At 41.5% G+C, this 19659-nt stretch overlaps 1 protein-coding gene and 1 pseudogene across 2 annotated transcripts in view; both read right to left on the bottom strand.

Moving 5' to 3' along the window:
* The window catches only part of LOC309642274 (uncharacterized protein), a gene marked incomplete at its 5' end in the record, with an annotated part of 91456 nt that overhangs the window by 29238 nt on the left and 42559 nt on the right, over nucleotides 1-19659 (bottom strand). The gene's annotated exons all lie outside the window — the stretch shown is intronic.
* Nucleotides 10530-17818, bottom strand: LOC309642552 (eukaryotic translation initiation factor 5 pseudogene; annotated as a pseudogene). The gene has a single exon. The product of its transcript is annotated as a eukaryotic translation initiation factor 5 pseudogene (transcript).

Genomic DNA, 19659 nt, shown 5'->3' on the forward strand with positions numbered 1-19659 from the left:
GTTCTGATGTGTCAGCAAGGAATTTTTTGATTCCAAGGGACTGGACACACTTACTGATATAGAAAATAAGTTAATAAATTTAATAATAGAAAGAAAATAATATACTTGCAAAAGGCAGTTACAGGAGTGGTTTTGAGCTTGGTGAGACAATCTCACACTCTCACAGTGTGACCTGGTCCCTTTGGCCCCATCCACAAGCACAGTCTCTCTCTCTGCATCAGGGGCCTTCAGCAACTCCAGGCTAGCACCCACTCATGTCCATCCTACTGGGAAGGGTCTCTCCTCCTTTAGGTTCCATGAAAAGTCATGGCTTTAAATACCTTTGCTCTGGCTTGGGTCATGGTCTCATGCTTGAAGCCACCAGAGCACCAAGAGGATGGAACATGGGATTGGCTAGAGGAGGATCATATGCCCATCTTCGAGGGGAGTGGAACATGGGATCAATCCTCTGCAAATGTGTGGATCCAAAGCAGGTAAGATGTAATTCCCAAAAGCTGAGATGTTGAGAATAGATGCTGGGTTGGGGAAAGCAGCAGATGCCACATTACTGACAGCCTACTGCATAGCTGTGTATCTGAAGCCCAAGGAAGGAAGGGATTCACTTTGGGTCAGGGGCTGTGTGGCCACCCATCCAGTGCTGTCCTCCCAGTTTGGCAAGAAGCTCTTCCACTTGCTGAAAAAGCAACTTTGTTGCTGGTGGTAAACTCAGGGTTCCTGGCTTGGGCACTGGGTCCTCACATTTTAAAGACTGGCCAAGAATAGCCTGTGTGCCCTCAGAAGGCACACAGACCTCATTCCTGGCCCTGGGAGGTGGGAGCCACGCCTGCCCCTTGGCCACATTACTCACTCACCCACAAGGAACAAATTTGCTCATTTTCCAGTCTCCTCTCTACGAAGAGCTGAGACCAAATACTAGAGTTGCAGATAAATACTTATTCAATGAAACAGAGGGAGTCTCATGGATTATTTTATACCATGATAACACAGTTGGTGGCTTTCCAGAGACCACAGGGTATGGGCCAGGGATGCACATATCTATCTCCCCAAGGCCATATGGCCACAACATAAAACTGCCTGTTAGGAGGCCCAGAGCTTCCATACCTTTGATTCTCAATGAATACGAATGTCAATCTTTGTTACAACCAGAAGGTCAAAGAATTGCAGGGCCACGGTCTGTGCATTATTGTCATGACCAGGGAGGGCCACACTCAACATTTGGAGGGTTATTACTTGTCTTGGCAGGCTAAGAGGCTGTAAGGGAAGAGACATTTGTCTCAATGACATGGATGTTGGGAACTGAAACATCCTAAGGAACTGTCTAGGCTGCCCAGGTAGTTGTTCAATTACCCAGCAGCACAATCAGTATTGGCCACAGGGGCTTGAGGGGCCAGGGCAGACCTGAGCTGCAAGACCATGGATGTCTGCCTGGATGCTCAGAGGCCAAGGGCTGTTCTGAGACAAGTTTCTACTCCCATGCAGATGGAACAAAGGATACATCAGTCCCAGGAGGGCCCCACCAGCCCTCAAGAAGGCAGCACCTGGGGGCTGGCAGCTCAATGCACCCAGTCCTGTATAAAATCCACACATGTTGGGGCTTCCCTGGTGGTTGGGAATCTGCCTGCCAATGCAGGGGACATGGGTTCAAGCCCTGGTCTGGGAAGATCCCACATGCCGCGGAGCAACTGAGCCCGTGCGCCACAACTACCGAGCCTGCGTTCTAGAGCCCGCGTGCCACAACTACTGAGCCTGCATGCCACAACTACTGAAGCCCACGTGCCTAGAGCCCATGCTCCACAACAAGAGAAGCCACCACAATGAGAAGCCCGCACACTGCAACAAAGAGTAGCTCCCGCTTGCTGCAACTACAGAAAGCCCGTGTGCAGCAACAAAGACCCAACACAGCCAAAAAAAAAAAAAAAAAAGAAAGTCCACACGTCTACTGAGTACCCTGCATGTCAGGGCTCTGCTGGACATTGGGCTGCCCTGACAGAGTGGGGCTTGCATCACCCTTCCCAGGTGGGAGTGTGGAGGGAAACCCTGCATGACCTCTGACATCCTAAGAACACTTGACTAAGGTTGAGTTCAATTTGGAACAGTGAATGGCCAGAGCAGACATTTCATTCATCTTCTATCAGAGCGCAGGACAGGAGAAGGAGAAAAACAATGGCCTAGCTCAACCTTGACCCCTAATCCTGACACTGATCCTAACCCTAAACCCTGACCTTAATCCCTGACCTAACCTTAGCTCTAGCCTATACCCTAAACCTGTACCTTACCCTAACCCATATTCATACGCATATCCTACCTGTACCCTAATTCTAACCCATACCCTAACACCCATACTCTAACACAGAACCCTAAGACCAAAGACTCTGAGACCAAAACCATAAATCTTAACCAATAAAACCATAACCAAACCATAATGCATATTAATTAACCATATGCATAAATAAGTCATAACCATAAAAGTTAGATCACAATGGCAAACATAAACCATAACCCACCCCAGCCCCCACACCAGTCTCAGCCCTAATGCTAACCCTCCAAACCACTAACACCAAGCCAAATGAATAAAAATCACACAAATACATCATAAAAAAGAAAACGACATCAGTATACCTTATAAATAGGAATGTAATAATCCTCCACAAAATAAGAGCAACATGAAACCAACTGAACATTAAACAGATGATGCCACAAGCAAATGTCTCTACACCAGAAATGTCAGATTGTTCAACACTAAAACTAAGCAATGTATTAAACCACAATAAAGGTGTGAAGTAAAAACACATAATCATATCAATTATTACAGAAAAAGGTATAGTCAAAATCCAGTGCTATTTCATGATACAAACACTCAAGAAAGTAGGAATAAAAGGAAATTTGTTCAATATGGAAAAGAGTAGTATACAAAGCCACAGGAAACATGTTCAAGTTAAAGATTTATTCTTGAAATCAGGAACAAGGCCAGGAAGCTGGCCTTCACCACTGTTACTCAATAGTGTACTACAGGTTCTACCCAATCTTGAGGAAACAAGTAAGAGGCACCCATGTGTCAATGGAAAAATTAAAACTGTGTCTATGCACAGAACACAGACCACATCATCTTATATATAAAACTTCCTTTATCAACAAAAAATTATTTGAGCTAGTCAACTAATTCAGCAAGATTATAGGAAAAATATCAGGCTCGGAGTCTGACGTGGCCGACTGTAGGGAGCTCCACGACCCATTGGAACCAAACCACTCCCCTCGAAAATGATACAATTGATGATCAAATTGACAGGCTCCTGGATTAGAACTAACCTTTAAATGGTAGCAATAAAAAAAGAAGCTTGGTGGGGAGTTGACCTAAACCCAATCCTAACTTGCAAGAGAAGGAAAGCTGAAGTTGAAGGTTTGAAGCCATCAATCTTGTGGCATATCTTAGATGAAAAACATCAGCAAATTAGCCAAGAAAAGGATTACTGACCAACACTGAAGGAAAACAGCTAACAGGACTTACGTGAGATTGATTCATTATAAGGAATTGGCTGACTGGCTCATGCAACTGCAGAAGCTAACAAATCCCAAGATCTGTAAGAACTAGCAATCTAGGATTGGTTCAAGATGGCAGAGTAGAAGGATGTGCTCTCACTTCCTCTTGCGAGAGCAGCGGAATCACAACTAACTGCTGAACAATCATCAACAGGAAGACACTGGAACTCACCAGAAAAGATACCCCACATCCAAAGACAAAAGAGAAGCCACAATGAGACGATAGGAGGGGCGCAATCACAATAAAATCAAATCCCGTAACTGCTGGGTGGGTGACTCACAAACTGGAGAACACTTATACCACAGAAGTCCACCCACTGGAGTGAAGGTCCTGAACCACACGTCAGGCTTCCCAACCTGGGGGTCTGGCAAGGGGAGGAATTCCTAGAGAATCAGACTTTGAAGGCTACCGGGATTTGATTGCAGGGCTTCGACAGGACTGGGGGAAACAAAGACTCCACTCTTGGAGGGTACACACAAAAGTAGTGTGCGCATCAGGACACAGGGGAAAGAGGAGTGACCCCGTAGGAGACTGAACCAGACCTACCTACTAGTGTTGGAGGGTCTCCTGCAGAGGCGGGGGGTGGCTGTGGCTCACCGTGAGGACAAGAACACTGGCAGCAAAAGTTCTGGGAAGTACTCCTTGTTGTGAGCCCTCCCAGAGTCCGCCATTAGCCCCACCAAAGAGCCTGTAGGCTCCAGTGCTGGGTCACCTCAGGCCAAACAAGCAACAGGGAAGGAACCCAGCCCCACCCATCAGCAGGCAAGCAGATTAAAGTTATACTGAGCTCTGCCCACCAGAGCAACACTCAGCTCTACCTACCACCAGTCCCTCCCATCAGGAAACTTGCACAAGCCCCTTAGATAGCCTCATCCACCAGAGGGCAGACAGCAGAAGCAAGAAGAACTACAATCCTGCAGCCTGTGGAACAAAAACCACATTCACAGAAAGATAGACAAGATGAAAAGGCAGAGGGCTATGCACCAGATGAAGGAACAAGATAAAACCCCAGAAAAACAACTAAATGAAGTGGAGAAAGGCAACTTTCCAGAAAAAGAATTCAGAATAATGATAGTGAAGATGATCCAGGACCTTGGAAAAAGAATGGAGGCAAAGATCGAGAAGATGCAAGAAGTGTTTAACAAAGATCTAGAAAAATTAAAGAACAAACAGAGATAAACAACACAGTAACTGAAATGAAAACTACACTAGAAGGAATCAATAGCAGAATAACTGAGGCAGAAGAACGGATAAGTGACCTGGGAGACAGAATGGTGGAATTCACTGCTGCAGAACAGACTAAAGAAAAAAGAATGAAAAGAAATGAAGACAGCCTAAGAGACCTCTGGGACAACATTAAACGCAACAACATTCGCATTACAGGGGTCCCAGAAGGAGAAGAGAGAGAGAAAGGATCAGCGAAAATATTTGAAGAGATTATAGTTAAAAATTTCCCTAACATGGGAAAGGAAATAGTTAATCAAGTCCAGGAAGTGCAGAGTCCCAGGCGGGATAAACCCAAGGAGAAACATGCAGAGACACATAGTAATCAAATTGACAAAAATTAAAGGCAAAGAAAAATTATTGAAAGCAGCAAGGGAAAAACGGCAACATACAAGGGAACTCCCATAAGGTTAACAGCTGATTTCTTAGCAGAAATGCTACAAGCCAGAAGGGAGTGGCATGACATATGTAAAGTGATGAAAGGGAAGAACCTACAACCAAGATTACTCTACCCAGCAAGGATCTCATTCAGATTCGATGGAGAAATCAAAAGCTTTACAGACAAGCAAAAGCTAAGAGAATTCACCACCACCAAACCAGCTCTACAACAAACGCTAAAGGAACTTCTCTAAGTTGGGAACACAAGAGATGAAAAGGACCTAGAAAAACAAACCCATAACAATTAAGAAAATGGTAATAGGAACATACATATCGATAATGACCTTAAACGTGAATGGATCAAATGCTCCAACCAAAAGACACATTCTTGCAAAATCAAGACCCATATATATGCTGTCTACAAGAGACCCACTTCAGACCTAGGGACACATACAGACTGAAAGTGAGGGGATGGAAAAAGATATTCCATGCAAATGGAAATAAAAAGAAAGCTGGAGTAGCAATTCTCATATCAGACAAAATAGACTTTAAAATAAAGAATGTTACAAGAGACAAGTAAGGACACTACATAATGATCAAGGGATCAATCCAAGAAGATACAACAGTTATATATGCACCCAACGTAGGACCACCTCAATACATAAGGCAACTGCTAACAGCTATAAAAGGGGAAATTGACAGTAACACAATAACAGTGGGGGACTTTTAACATCTCACTTACACCAATGGACAGATCATCCAAACAGAAAATTAATAAGGAAACACAAGCTTTAAATGACACTATAGACCAGATAGATTTAATTGATAATTATAGGACATTCCATCCAAAAACAGCAGATTACACGTTCTTCTCAAGTGCGCACGGAACATTCTCCAGGATAGATCACATCTTGGGTCACAAATCAAGCCTCAGTAAATTTAAGAAAATTGAAATCATATCAAGCATCTTTTCTGACCACAATGCTATGAGTTTACAAATCAATTACAGGGAAAAAACCATAAAAAACCCAAACACATGGAGGCTAAACAATACATTACTAAATGACCGAGAGATCACTGAAGAAATCAAAGAGGAAATCAAAAGATACCTAGAGACAAATGATAATGAAAACACGACAATCCAAAACCTATGGGATGCAGCAAAAGCAGTTCTAAGATGGAAGTTTATAGCAATACAAGCCTACCTCGAGAAACAAGAAAAATCTAAAATAAACAACCTACACTTACACCTAAAGGAACTAGAGAAAGAAGAGCAAACAAAACCCAAAGTTAGCAGAAGGAAAGAAGTCATAAAGATCAGAGCAGAAATAAATGAAATAGAAAAAAGAATATAGCAAAGATCAATAAAACTAAAAGCTGGTTCTTTGAGAACATAAACAAAATTGAGAAACCATTAGCCAGACTCATCAAGAAAAAGAGGGAGAGGATTCAAATCAGTAAAATGAAAAAGGAGAAGTTACAACAGACACTGCAGAAATACAAAGCATCCTAAGAGACTACTACACGCAACTCTATGCCAATAAAATGGACAACCTGGAAGAAACGGACAAATTCTTAGAAAGGTATAACCTTCCAAGACTGAACCCGGAAGAAATAGAAAACATGAACAGACAAATCACAAGTAACGAAATTGAAACTGTGATCTAAAATCTTCCAACAAACAAAAGTCCAGGACCAGATGGCTTCACATGTGAATTCTATCAAACATTTAGAGAAGAGCTAACACCCATCCTTCTCAAACTCTTCCAAAAAAATTGCAGAGGAAGGAACACTCCCAAACTCATTCTATGAGGCCACCATCACCCTGATACCAAAACCAGACAAAGATACTACAAAAAAATAAAATTACAGACCAATATCACTGGTGAATATAGATGCAAAAATCCTCAACAAAATACTAGCAAACAGAATCCAACAACACATTAAAAGGATCATACACCATGATCAAGTGGGATTTATCCCAGGGATGCAAGGATTCTTCAATATACGCAAATCAATCAATGTGATACACTATATTAACAAATTAAGAAGAAAAACCATACGATCATCTCAATAGATGCAGAAAGAGCTTTTGACAAAATTCAACACCCATTTATGATAAAAACGCTCCAGAAAGTGGGCACAGAGGGAACCTACCTCAACATAATAAAGGCCATATACGACAAACCCACAGCAAACATCATTCTTAACGGTGAAAAACTGAAAGCATTTCCTCTAAGATGAGGAACAAGACAAAGATGTCCACTCTCACCACTGTTATTCAACATAGTTCTGGAAGTCCTAGCCACGGCAATCAGAGAAGAAAAAGAAATAAAAGGAATACAAATTGGAAAAGAAGTAAAACTGTCACTGTTTGCAGATGCTATGATGCTGTACATAGAGAATCCTAAAGATGCCACCAGAAAACTACTAGAGCTAATCAATGAATTTGGTAAAGTTGCAGGATACAAAATTAATGCACAGAAATCTCTTGCATTCCTATACACTAATGATGAAAAATCTGAAAGAGAAATTAAGATGAATTCTATCAAACACTCCCATTTACCACTGCAACAAAAAGAATAAAATACCTAGGAATAAACCTACCTAGGGAGACAAAAGACCTCTATGCAGAAAACTGTAAGACAGTGATGAAAGAAATTAAAGATGATACAAACAGATGGAGAGATATACCATGTTCTTGGATTGGAAGAATCAATACTGTGAAAATGACTATACTACTCAAAGCAATCTACAGATTCAATGCAATCCCTACCAAATTACCAATGGCATTTTTTACTGAACTAGAACAAAAAATCTTAAAATTTGTATGGAGACACAAAAGACCCCAAATAGCCAAAGCGGTCTTGAGGGAAAAAAACGGAGCTGGAGGAATCAGACTCCCTGACTTCAGACTATACTACAAAGCTACAGTAATCAAGACAATATGGTACTGGCACAAAAACAGAAATATAGATCAATGGAACAGGATAGAAAGCCCAGAGATAAACCCACGCACCTATGGTCAACTAATCTATGACAAAGGACACAAGGATATACAATGGAGAAAAGACAGTCTCTTCAATAAGTGGTGCTGGGAAAACTGGACAGCTACATGTAAAAGAATGAAATTAGAACACCCACTAACACCATACACAAAAATAATCTCAAAATGGATTACAGACCTAAATGTAAGACCGGACACTATAAAACTCTTAGAGGAAAACATAGGAAGAACACTCTTTGACATAAATCACAGCAAGATATTCTTTGATCCACCTCCCAGAGTAATGGAAATAAAAACAAAAATAAACAAATGGGACCTAATGAATCTTAAAAGCTTTTGCAAAGCAAAGGAAACTACAAACAAGACGAAAAGACAACCCTCAGAATGGGAAAAAATATTTGCAAATGAATCATCGGACAAAGGATTAATCTCCAAAATATATAAACAGCTCATGCAGCTCAATATTAAAAAAACAAACAACCCAATCTAAAATGGGCAGAAGACCTAATAGACATTTCTCCAAAGAGGACATACAGATGGCCAAGAAGCACATGAAAAGCTGCTCAACATCACTAATTATTAGAGAAATGCAAATCAAACCTACAATGAGGTATCACCTCACACCAGTTTGAATGGGCATCATCAGAAAATCTACAAACAACAAATGCTGGAGAGGGTGTGGAGAAAAGGGAACCCTCTTGCACTGTTGGTGGGACTGTAAATTGATACAGCCACTATGGAGAAAGCATGGAGGTTCCTTAAAAAACTAAAAATAGAATTACCATATGACCCAGCAATCCCACTACTGGGCATATACCCAGACAAAACCATAATTCAAAAAGACACATGCACCCCAATGTTCACTGCAGCAGTATTTACAATAGCCAGGTCATGGAAGCAACCTAAATGCCCATCGACAGACGAATGGATAAAGAAGATGTGGTACATATAGACAATGGAATATTACTCAGCCATAAAAAGGAATAAAATTGGGTCACTTGTAGAGACGTGGATGAATCCAGGGACTGTCATAAAGAATGAAGTAAGTCAGAAAGAGAAAAACAAATATCGCATATTAACGCATATATGTGTAACCTAGAAAAATGGTACAGATGAACCGGTTTGCAGGGCAGAAATTGAGACACAGATGTAGAGAACAAACGTATGGACACCAGGGGGGGAAAGCAGCAGCGGGTGGGGGTGGTGGTGTGATGAATTGGAAGATTGGGATTGACATGTATACACTGATGTGTGTAGAATGGATGACTAATAAGAACCTGCTGTATAAAAAAAGAAAATTCAAAAAAAAGAGAAATGTATCAATTCATGAAAATCTATCTTATATGTATACACTAGCAATAAATAATCTGAAAAAAATTATGAAAACAATTCCATTTTAAATGTCAACATTAATATTTAGGAATATATTTAATCAAGATACAAGACTTGTTTTTATGTATGCACAGTTGTCTGTATGTTCAAAATTACTGGAAAGTAAATTACTTTTCAAAACACCATGTCAATACCATGCCGGAAAAGCAGAGAAAACATCAAACTTCATATAGTAGCCAGCCTTACCCAGATCCAGTTCACCCAAAGTCCACACGTAATTTAGAGGCACTGTGGGAAGATTATATTAGGAGCCACTTTCCTCCGTGTTGTGGATGACCTGGATGTGGTAGAAACAGTAGGATTTTTGAATTCCAGTTTTCCACATCATTCCACCAACAAATTATTAGAAATAATGCATTCAGTAAAGTAACGAAATCAATACACAAAAATCAGTTGCAGTTCTAAACACTAATGATGAACCATCAGAAAGAGAAAGAAAAACCCTATTTACAATTCCATCAAAAAGAATGAAATGGTATTCATTTAATTTTTTTTTTTAACATTGTTTTAATCACGTAACATAGCTGTTTCAAACAGGAAGTTTTAAGACAGTTGAATACAGCAAAGTGAAAGATCACTCTATTAGGAGAGCCGCTATGAATAAACTCCTTACTGTGTGGATTTGAATTCCACTTAAAGTTTGGCACTAGACTGAACAGTGGTGTAAGCCAAAATTTTCTCGTTAGTGTTTAGAAGCCTTGAAAGTTTTCCTTCAGATTTAAAGCGGGGGTGGGGGGGAGAAAACCCTCTATAACAGAACCTCATTAGCTTGATAATGGGTATGCTGAATGCAACTTGGTCCCCCCTAAACAATTTCAGATAATGGCAAAAAATTTAAAACCTAGGTGAGATATGAATTTGCAAAAACCTCTTCTCTTTGGTAGACAAAGCACATTCCCTCCAGGTACGTATATGGCTCTCCTTTTCAATCTCATCAAAATCTATCAAGAAAGGCATCTGGAGACCAATCTGTACCTCTCCAGTTAAGACTGCCAGGGTTTAATTTCTTAAAATATCAAGCTGACCAGGTTTTATTATACCAAATGTTTATATAATTTCAATGTGAAAAAAACTTACATACATTTGTTAAGGTCTCATTACAATCTGTGAGATGGGTCACAAACAAAGAGGTGAATGATATAAGCCAGTGCTCCAAAAAAAATTCACTCCATGCATTTTGATTCCCACAGTGTACTTTTTGTGTAAATTTGTATCTTCAAGATAATTTCTCAGATGTAGTCATAAGCCCTTCTATCAAGTGAGTTTACATCAGCAAATTGGGCAAGCAAATCACAAGGGAGTTATTTCCAAATCTAAAGCCCAGGATGGGCTGGGTCAGGCCCTAGTCACCTGCTTTCAGTTGCCATCATCACAGACTTCCTGGGTATCTATCTCACAATATTCATTGTGAAAATAAAAAACACCCCATGTCTTACACCAAAATATAGGCTCTTAGAAGTATGCTTTTAGCTTTTTTAAAAAATAAGACATTTTGGGGGGCGGTGGGTGGGGGAATCTGAGATATAGTTAACACTTATTTTGGCAAGATAGCAACAAAAACCAAAAAAGTATAAGCTATGTGTCCAAATGCAGAAGTCATCAAAGAACCAGTTTATCAGGGGAAAAATCCACACTGAACAAAACATACAGTATGTCTAAATATTTTGAAATTGTAATTTGAATCAAGAGTAAATGCTGAAAAATTATGCTCAGTTTTTGCTAGAGATTAAGTGTACCTTTTCCTTCTTCCCCCAAATAAAATCGTAGAGCTTACTAATCACTCCCCAAAGTTTCAGTTTTCTCTCAGTATAAAGCAAGAGCTACATACACATAATAAAATGTTTATATGTTAATGTAATAATTCCTCTGGCTCATCCAATGTGCAATGCACATGACTTCAAAGACTACAATGTGGGGCAAGTATAGAAGAAATGAAAAAAAACAATTCAAGTTTCAAAACCTGTTCTTAAAATTATTTATAGGACACTCAGGTCATTTTAACTTCTCAGTAAGATAAAGGTGTTGCACTGTCATTTGATTATCCATCCACCTTCGCATGGGAAGAATGTATATTACCACATGCCAATCTGAGGGACTAGAAATAAGACTTAAAAGTACTACATTTCTTAATGATTAAGGTATTGATAAGTTTATGTTCATGTTCTGCTGAGACCTCTTTATAGTCTCAGCACCTAACAATATCTAACAGGCTCCAGTAATCCTATCAGATTAAATGATGGTGCAACATTTTTTAAAGGAGCCAATTATTTCAGCTTACTTAAATCATTCAGAGCCAAAAATCTGAAGAACGACCAAAATCAAATCTTTATAACTGTATAAGTGTGATCCGAATGTGTCCACCACTAAATTTTCAAAAAGAAACATGCTGTAAATAAGCAAACTGCATCTGCTCACTGATATGTGTATGGACTCCCTAGATGTCCTGTTGGGTTTAAATACAGACCACTCACAGCAATACATTTTTAGTAGAAAGTATAGCATGACGTTAAGCCATTTTAGCTTTTGCACATACATGTTGCACTTTTGGCTGATGATGCAGAAAGATTCTCAGCATTACACTGTTAAGCTGGGCTGCACCCACCCCTTTAAATGGCATCAATATCAATGTCATCGTCCTTGTTGTCAGACTTTACAGCTTCAACTTTCGGTACAATGGCAGTCTTTGAATATACACCACCTCAATATTCTCATCTTCATCATCATCTTCACCATTGGAAGATTCTTCCTCTGCTTCCTTCAACCATTTTATAAAAGGTTCCGCCTTGACATGAATCTCTTTGGCAAGTTCTTTTGAGACATATTTCTTAGAGGCCTTTTCTGACCAGCTAATGATGACTTCTTCCTCCAAAAGGTCTGCATCATACATCTCCTTCAAGATATGTGGAATCTTGGAGATGAGGTGAGCTTGATGCATTGCTACCACACACTCCAAGCCATGAAGAAGGTACCGTTGAGCTTTTTTGTTGTTGTGACAAAATCGTAAGAAATGGCGCCTGTATTTCTTAATTTGTTCTGATTTTCTCATTAAAAAGAACTTCAGTCAAAACAAGAGGGCCCATGGCTTTTACATCCAGTCTTTCTGCTTCAGCTACAATTTGTCAGATGAGTCAATAACACCCTCTTCTTTCTTTTTCTTAACAAAATCAAACAGGATATTGACCCGCTCTTCAGCAGTCCTTTCCAAATCATCACTGAGGGTTAAAACTTTCACATGGTCACTGATTTCATCCATTCTTCGCCTTTGAGCTTGTATCCTCCCCCCAATCATCATCTTCCTCTTCTTCCACAGCATGCGGAGGACTGATTTCATTGATGGGGTGGGGGGGGGGGGGTGGTGTCTCACTGCTGGACACGGAGCCATTTTCCTTGTCTTTGCCCTTTCTATTTTTCTTTTCCTTCTCTTTCTTTCCTGTACCACTGTCACTATTCTCAGGTGGGTTTTTGAGAATGAATGTGCAGAGTTTATGATGTGTGTCAAGCATGCCTCGATAGCCACAGGCTTTACAAGAATTACCTATTGTTTGTTTCTTTGGATTGACGTGCAGATCTGTTTCAGGATTCTCACACTCAGGACAGAGAACAAATTTTTTAATGAATCCATCCAACATGTCTTGCAGCTTATTCGCCTCATGAGATCCACTGACAATGTAACGGTCATTCTTAACATCAAACTGGGTCTGTGCTCCTACTTCACAACCAAAATATTTGGTGGAATACATTGGAGGCCGATTAAGCACTTTGGCTACGTCAACCATGTTGACTATAACTGTCTTGATTCCATTTCCTTTGCTCTCAACCTTGGCAATCAGACGGGGCATCTTGTAGCAATAGAACTGGTCTGACATGCTATGGTTGACGATGACAGACATTTTGGCTTATTAGTGGCTTTATCAATAACATGAAGAGATCTTTGATTGCAACTTTTTGGTATCCTCTGTCTGGAGAAGAAGGGATGACATAAACGACTGCAAGAGTTCTTGGTCTCTGACATGAAAAATTTTTCGCCACTGAGGCTGTAAGCTTCTTGCTTGTATGCTGTGTTTCCCCAGTACAGGTACCAGTGGCTGCGCAACAGCTCGTTTTCGTCAAATAAAGACATAAACCCAACGCTGCTCGCCCGGGACTGGGATGAAGTGAGCACGCGCGAACCCGAGTCCAAGGAGCGGCGGCAGCGCCGTGAGCAGCGGGGAGGGGCTGTCCCAGCGACGTCCGGGGTCCACACCCTTCAGTGCCTGGGGCCTGGCGACCTGGCGCGGAGAGAAGGCGCAGTGAGCCACGGGTGTCGGGGCGCCTTCCCCGCCAGCCAGTGGCCCGCAGGGGTTGAGGAGGTGGGGAGAATGGGGGACGGGGCACGGGGCTCCCGCCCCTCCACCGGACTCCTAGTCATTTAAATTTATGAATAAATTTAACCAAGGACGTGAAAGACCTGCACTTGGAAAACTTCAAGACATTGATGAAGAAATTGAAAAAGACACAAATAAATGGAAAGATACCCTGTTCTCATGGAATAGAAGAATTACCGTTAAGATTTCCATTCTACCCAAAGCAATGTACATAGTGAATGCAATCCCTACCAAATTCCAATGGTACTTTTTACAGAAACAGAGCAAATCATCCTAATATTTGTATGGAACCACAAAGGACCCCAATTAGCCAAAGCGATCCTCAGAAAGGAGAACAGGCCGGAGGCATCTCGCTCCTTGACGTCACACTACAGCACGAAGCCACAGTCACCAAAAGTGTGGACCTGGCACAAAAACAGGCACGTGGGCAACAGGAACAGAACAGAGGGCCCAGAATTAAACCCACGCAGATGGGGTCAGTTACTTTATGACAAACGGGCCAAGGACACACCAAGGGGAAGGACAGTCCCCACAATAAGCAGTGCTGGGAAAAATGGACACCACATAAGTCATGCCGGTTACACTGCCCACAAAACTGATGAAAACCCAGTTTTCAACATGAAGCCCTTCCTGGGTCGTATGAAGACGGACCGCACCTCAGAAGTCAGTCGCACACAGGAAGCTTCTCCTCATTGTTCTCTCACCTTTTCCTCCCCGGTCGCCAGGGAACCCAGCTCCGGTCTGCATGGATGCAGTCCTGTGTTGTTCTGAAGCCAAAAGCCAGCGAGCCCTAAGGAGACTGAGCTCCTGTTGGCAGAGACGCTGACCCGAGGCATCCCAGGCCCAAGCGGTGCCTGAGGAAACAGAATTCCTTTCAGCAGCGCAGAGCCAAGTACCAGGTGGAATGCGCATGCGCCGTGGGTCAGCGAGGCGGGCTTGGCCCCCCTGTGGACAGTCCCGGAACTGCAGGCCACGCCTCACTCACAGTTCACTGGTGACAGCGCTCCCTGCAGGCAGAACCGCTGAATCCATTAAACTGTGGAAATTCAAACTGAAATGGAGATAACACCCCACAACTTTCTTAAAAATAGTTAAGGAACAATTAATTGGAAACCGCATGGAATGAAATGCATGTAGATGCAAACTTAACAACTTTCACAAAATTCACTCAAAATTATTAATAGAAAAATTTTAAATACAAAACTATTCAAAATTATAGAAGAAAACACAGAAGAAAACTGACAGGAGCTTGGGTTTGGTCACGTAGATCATGAGCTCCAAGTTTTAACAAAAAAACACAAAAAGGCAATCTACAAAGAAAAACAAGGAATATTATGGACTTCGTAAAATTAAAGATTTCTACTCTGTGAAAGGCCTTATTCAGAAAATCAGAAGACAAGCCACAGACCGAGAAAAATATCTGTAAACACATATCTAACAAAGGATTTGTTTCAAAATATACAAAGAACTCTAACACAGACAACCCCATTAAAAATAGGGAAAGCTCTGAATAAACACCTGATCAAAGAATTACACAGATGGTACACAAAACCATGCCCATGACCAGGGGCAGAGAAACAATGGTCCAGCTCAAGTCCCTAAGTCATGTGTGACCCTAGACTAGTCCTGTCCTTCCTGGAGGCCTCAGAGAGATGGAGAGGGAGGAAGGGAAAGAGGGCCAGTTACGCTTAAACCTAACTCTAACCCTGAACACTCTCGCCACTTTCGTTCGAAGGTCTAGGAAGTCCTAGCCATACTAATTAGATGAGAAAAAGAAATAAAAGGAATCTAATGGCAGAGGAAAAAGTAAAACTGTCACTGTTTGTAGATGACATGATACTCTGTAGAACAGCCTGAAGAAGACACCCCAAAACAGATAGGACCCATTGGAAAATTCAGTTAAGTTGCAGGATAGAAAATTAATCTACAGAAATCGGTTGCATTTCTATACACTCACAACAAACTATCAGAATGAGAAATTAAGAAAACAACTCCACTGACAATAACATTAACAAAAATAAAATGCCTAAGGGTTACATCTAAACCAGGCGGTAAAAGACCTGTAGTCAGAAAACTGGAAGACCTTGATGAAAGAAATTGAAGACCACACAAACAAATGGAAAAATATGCTGTGCTAATGGATTTGAACAATTCGTATTGTTAAAATGATTCCACACCTCACAGCAATCTGAAGATTCAATACCATTCCTATCCTATCAAAATACCAATGGGATCATTTGGAGAACTAAAACAAAGAATTCTTAAATGTGTATGGAAACACAAAAGAACCTGAAAAGTCAGTACAACCTTAAGAGAAGCACAAACCTGGACATGTTACGCTCCCTGATTTCAAACTATACTACAAACCTAGAATCATCAGAACAATATGGTATTGGCACCAAAGAAACACACATAGATCCATGGAACAGAACTGAGAGCACAGAAATAAACCCACACTTTATGGTCAGTTCATCTATGACAGAGGAGGTGAGAATATACAATGGGGAAAAGATAGCCTCTTCAATAACAGTGTTGGGAAAACTGGACAGCTACATGCATGAGAATCAAACTGGAATCCTTTCTCATACCATCTATAAAAACCTCAAAATGAATCAAATACTTCAATGTAAGACCTGAAGCCATAAGACTCCTAGAAGAAAACATATGCAGTATGCTCTCTGACATCAGACTTAGCAATATTTTTGGGATCTGTCTCCTTAAGCAAGGGAAACAAAAGCAAAAGAAGCCAATGGGACTCCATCCAACTGAAAAGCTTTCCAACGGCAAAGGAAACCATCCACAAAATGAAAAGGCAGCTTACTGAATGTGAGAAAATATTTGCAAACAATATATCTGGTAAGGGGTTCATATCCAAAATAGACCAAAAACACACAACTCAACCTCCAAAAAACAAAAACCAATTAAAAAATTGGCAGAATGTCAAGCATTTTTCCAAAGAATATATACAGATGGCCAACAGACACATGAAAGGATAAACAATATCACTTATCATCACGGAAATGCACACCCAAACCACAATGAGATTATCACCTCACACCTGAAAGAATGGCTATCATCCAAAAGACAACAAATAACAAGTACTGGCAAAGATGTGGAGAAAAGGGAACCCTCATGCATTTTGTTGGGAATGTTCATTGGTACAGCCACTATGGAAAACAGTATGGAGGTTCCTCAAAAAATTAAAAGTAGCACTACCATATGATGCAGGAATTACACCAGGCCACCACTCTGATTCCACCCAGGTAACCCTATGTCCCCTCCTTGTATGTGTGGACATAGGGGGTTTATGTGGAGTGGGTCTACTTCAAGCAAGAGCAGGTCAGAAGCCTGGTGGGCTGGTCATATCCACACCCCAGGTCAAAGCTGGCTGTGTGGGATGTGGAGAGCTGGGGCAGCGCCCTTTTGCCTGAGGTTTATCCCAAGCCCTCTAGAGGCATCTCTTTCCTCCCAGGTGGATATCTGAGCAGACACAGGTCTGTGCCTGATCTGGAAGCAGGTCTAGTGGGCAGAAGAAACAGCAATAAGATAAAGGCCTGGCAGGGCTCTGATACATCCAGGCCAGGCTGGCTGCTGGTCACTGTCATTGCAGAGCCCCACCCCACAGAGCCACGAGGAGCTTGTTGATGGTGATACTTAATCCATCTCCCCAAGTGAGAGGCCACTGCACCACACTGCCAAAGAGGGCCAACGCAGCCTCCTGGTGAGTGTGTCCACGGAGGGTTCTCCAGAACCAGGACCCAGAGGTGAATGGGAAAGGCCTCCTGCCCGCATACCACCCAAGCCATTCTCCAATGTCCCATCTTGGGCTTACGTGCAGCTCAGCACATCCAGCTCTGACCTGGAACACTATGACAACCTTCCCCTGAGTCAGCTGGAGGACCTGGAGCCCACCAAGGCAGAGACCAAAGGTGAGAAGGCCGGGGGTGGGTGCATGTGAGTGTGTGGGAGGGGTGAGTTCTGGGCCACACAGGAAGGAGTACCCAGAGGCTGGTGTTGGGCCAGGAGCAAAGACTGGCCCCAGACCACCCATCTGGTGGACTGCAGTCTGAGAAGTTCCTGGGCTGGGACTTCTCTGGAAGGCTCTGGGAAGATATCTGTCCTTGGAAAAGGACATGGAAAGGCAGGCATGTGGGTAATCTTTTCTTCTCTCACAGCTCCAGCCGGAGACCCAGAGCCAGGTCAAAATTCACCACCCCTGCAGGGAGAGCATGCACCAGCTCTTGCAGGAGACCCAAAGCCATTTCAGAAACCACCACACACCCAGGCAGAGCTGGCTCTGCAACCACCACTGCTGTCAACTCCTGATCTACACCATCAACCCACTCTCCCACCCAAAATTTACTTTCCTTCCCCTGTACTCATTTGTGTTTGTGTGTTTTGTAATTTTATTTTTTTCCCCACATTTATGGCATCCCATCCTTTGTTTTACGTGTGAAATGATAAAATTTAAACTTTTTCTATTTTAAATTGTGCAATTAAGTATTCACAACGCTGTGCAAATATCACCACTGAATAGTTTCAGACTAATTCCCCCCAAATAAAACCCTGTATCCAAAGCACACACTCCCCATTCTTCCCTTCCCCAGCCTCTCACGACCCCTAATCCTCTTCCTTTACCTGTTTCTTTACCTATTCTGGATGTTTCCTATAAATGAAACTATACAAAAGGTGACTTTTTGTGTCTGCCCACATATTTTAAGAGGGGACTAGTGAATTTTTATTTTTTTTAAATTTGAAATAGCATTTTTGTTATTTGAAAGGGAAATCCAGATGGATTAAAGATGAGAGGTATAAAATGAAGCCCTTTTAGTAAATATATGCAGAATCTTGGGGTAGACACTGTTCTAAGTGTGACACCTAAGCCGGAAGACAGAAGGGAAATGCTTAGCTCCTCCTGTGGCATTAGTCTAAAACCATGGATTTTTACGACCCAACAAGTAAATCATGACATATTCAAATACAGTTATTTACGATATGGGAATGTCATAGGGTGGAATAGAGAATGTGACAAATAATCTGATTTAGAAATGTGTGAAAAAAAACTCACTGTTAGTGGTGGGGCAAAAGGTACTTGACCTAGTTAACTATGGAAAAGAATGGAATCTGTAGAACAAAGGCAAACTGTGCCATACGTAAATACTGGACTCTATAAGTTCTTTCCATGGTGTTAGTAGCTAACAATACTGAAACTACTATATCTGTACTAAGCTGGAATGGAGCAAGCAATAAATTCAATGAATGACGAATGTTGGAAGCCAGGTTTCTTACCATTGGAGTGGGAAGTTACAGATAAGCAAAGGCAGATGGTTACAATACTCATGTAATAATGGACAGATTACATTTCCTCAACTTTAAAACATTTTGTGCATCAAAAGGTGCTATCAGAAAGTGAAAACACAACCCACAGAACGGAAGAAAATATGTGCACATGATATATCTGACAGGAGTCTGTCCTTCAGAATACATCAAGAACTTTTACAAATCTTCCACAAAAAGACAACCCAAATTTTAAAATGGAAAAGGACTTGAACACACCTTTCTCCAGACAAGAAACATAGATGGTCAACAAGCACATAAAAACATGTGTACAAAGATAAAAAGAAACCCACAAGATGGAATTATGTCAGAGGAAAGCAGGAGCCAATAGAAAGAGCTCTCAATAGCCAAAGCAGGAATGAATTGAGCAGCCAAATACTGCACTGCTGGATTATGACCAAAAGCTTAAAATAATTTTC

This window comes from Balaenoptera physalus (genome assembly GCF_965194825.1).
Source record: "Balaenoptera physalus genome assembly, chromosome: 14".
In the NCBI taxonomy this organism is placed as follows: Eukaryota; Metazoa; Chordata; class Mammalia; order Artiodactyla; family Balaenopteridae; genus Balaenoptera; species Balaenoptera physalus.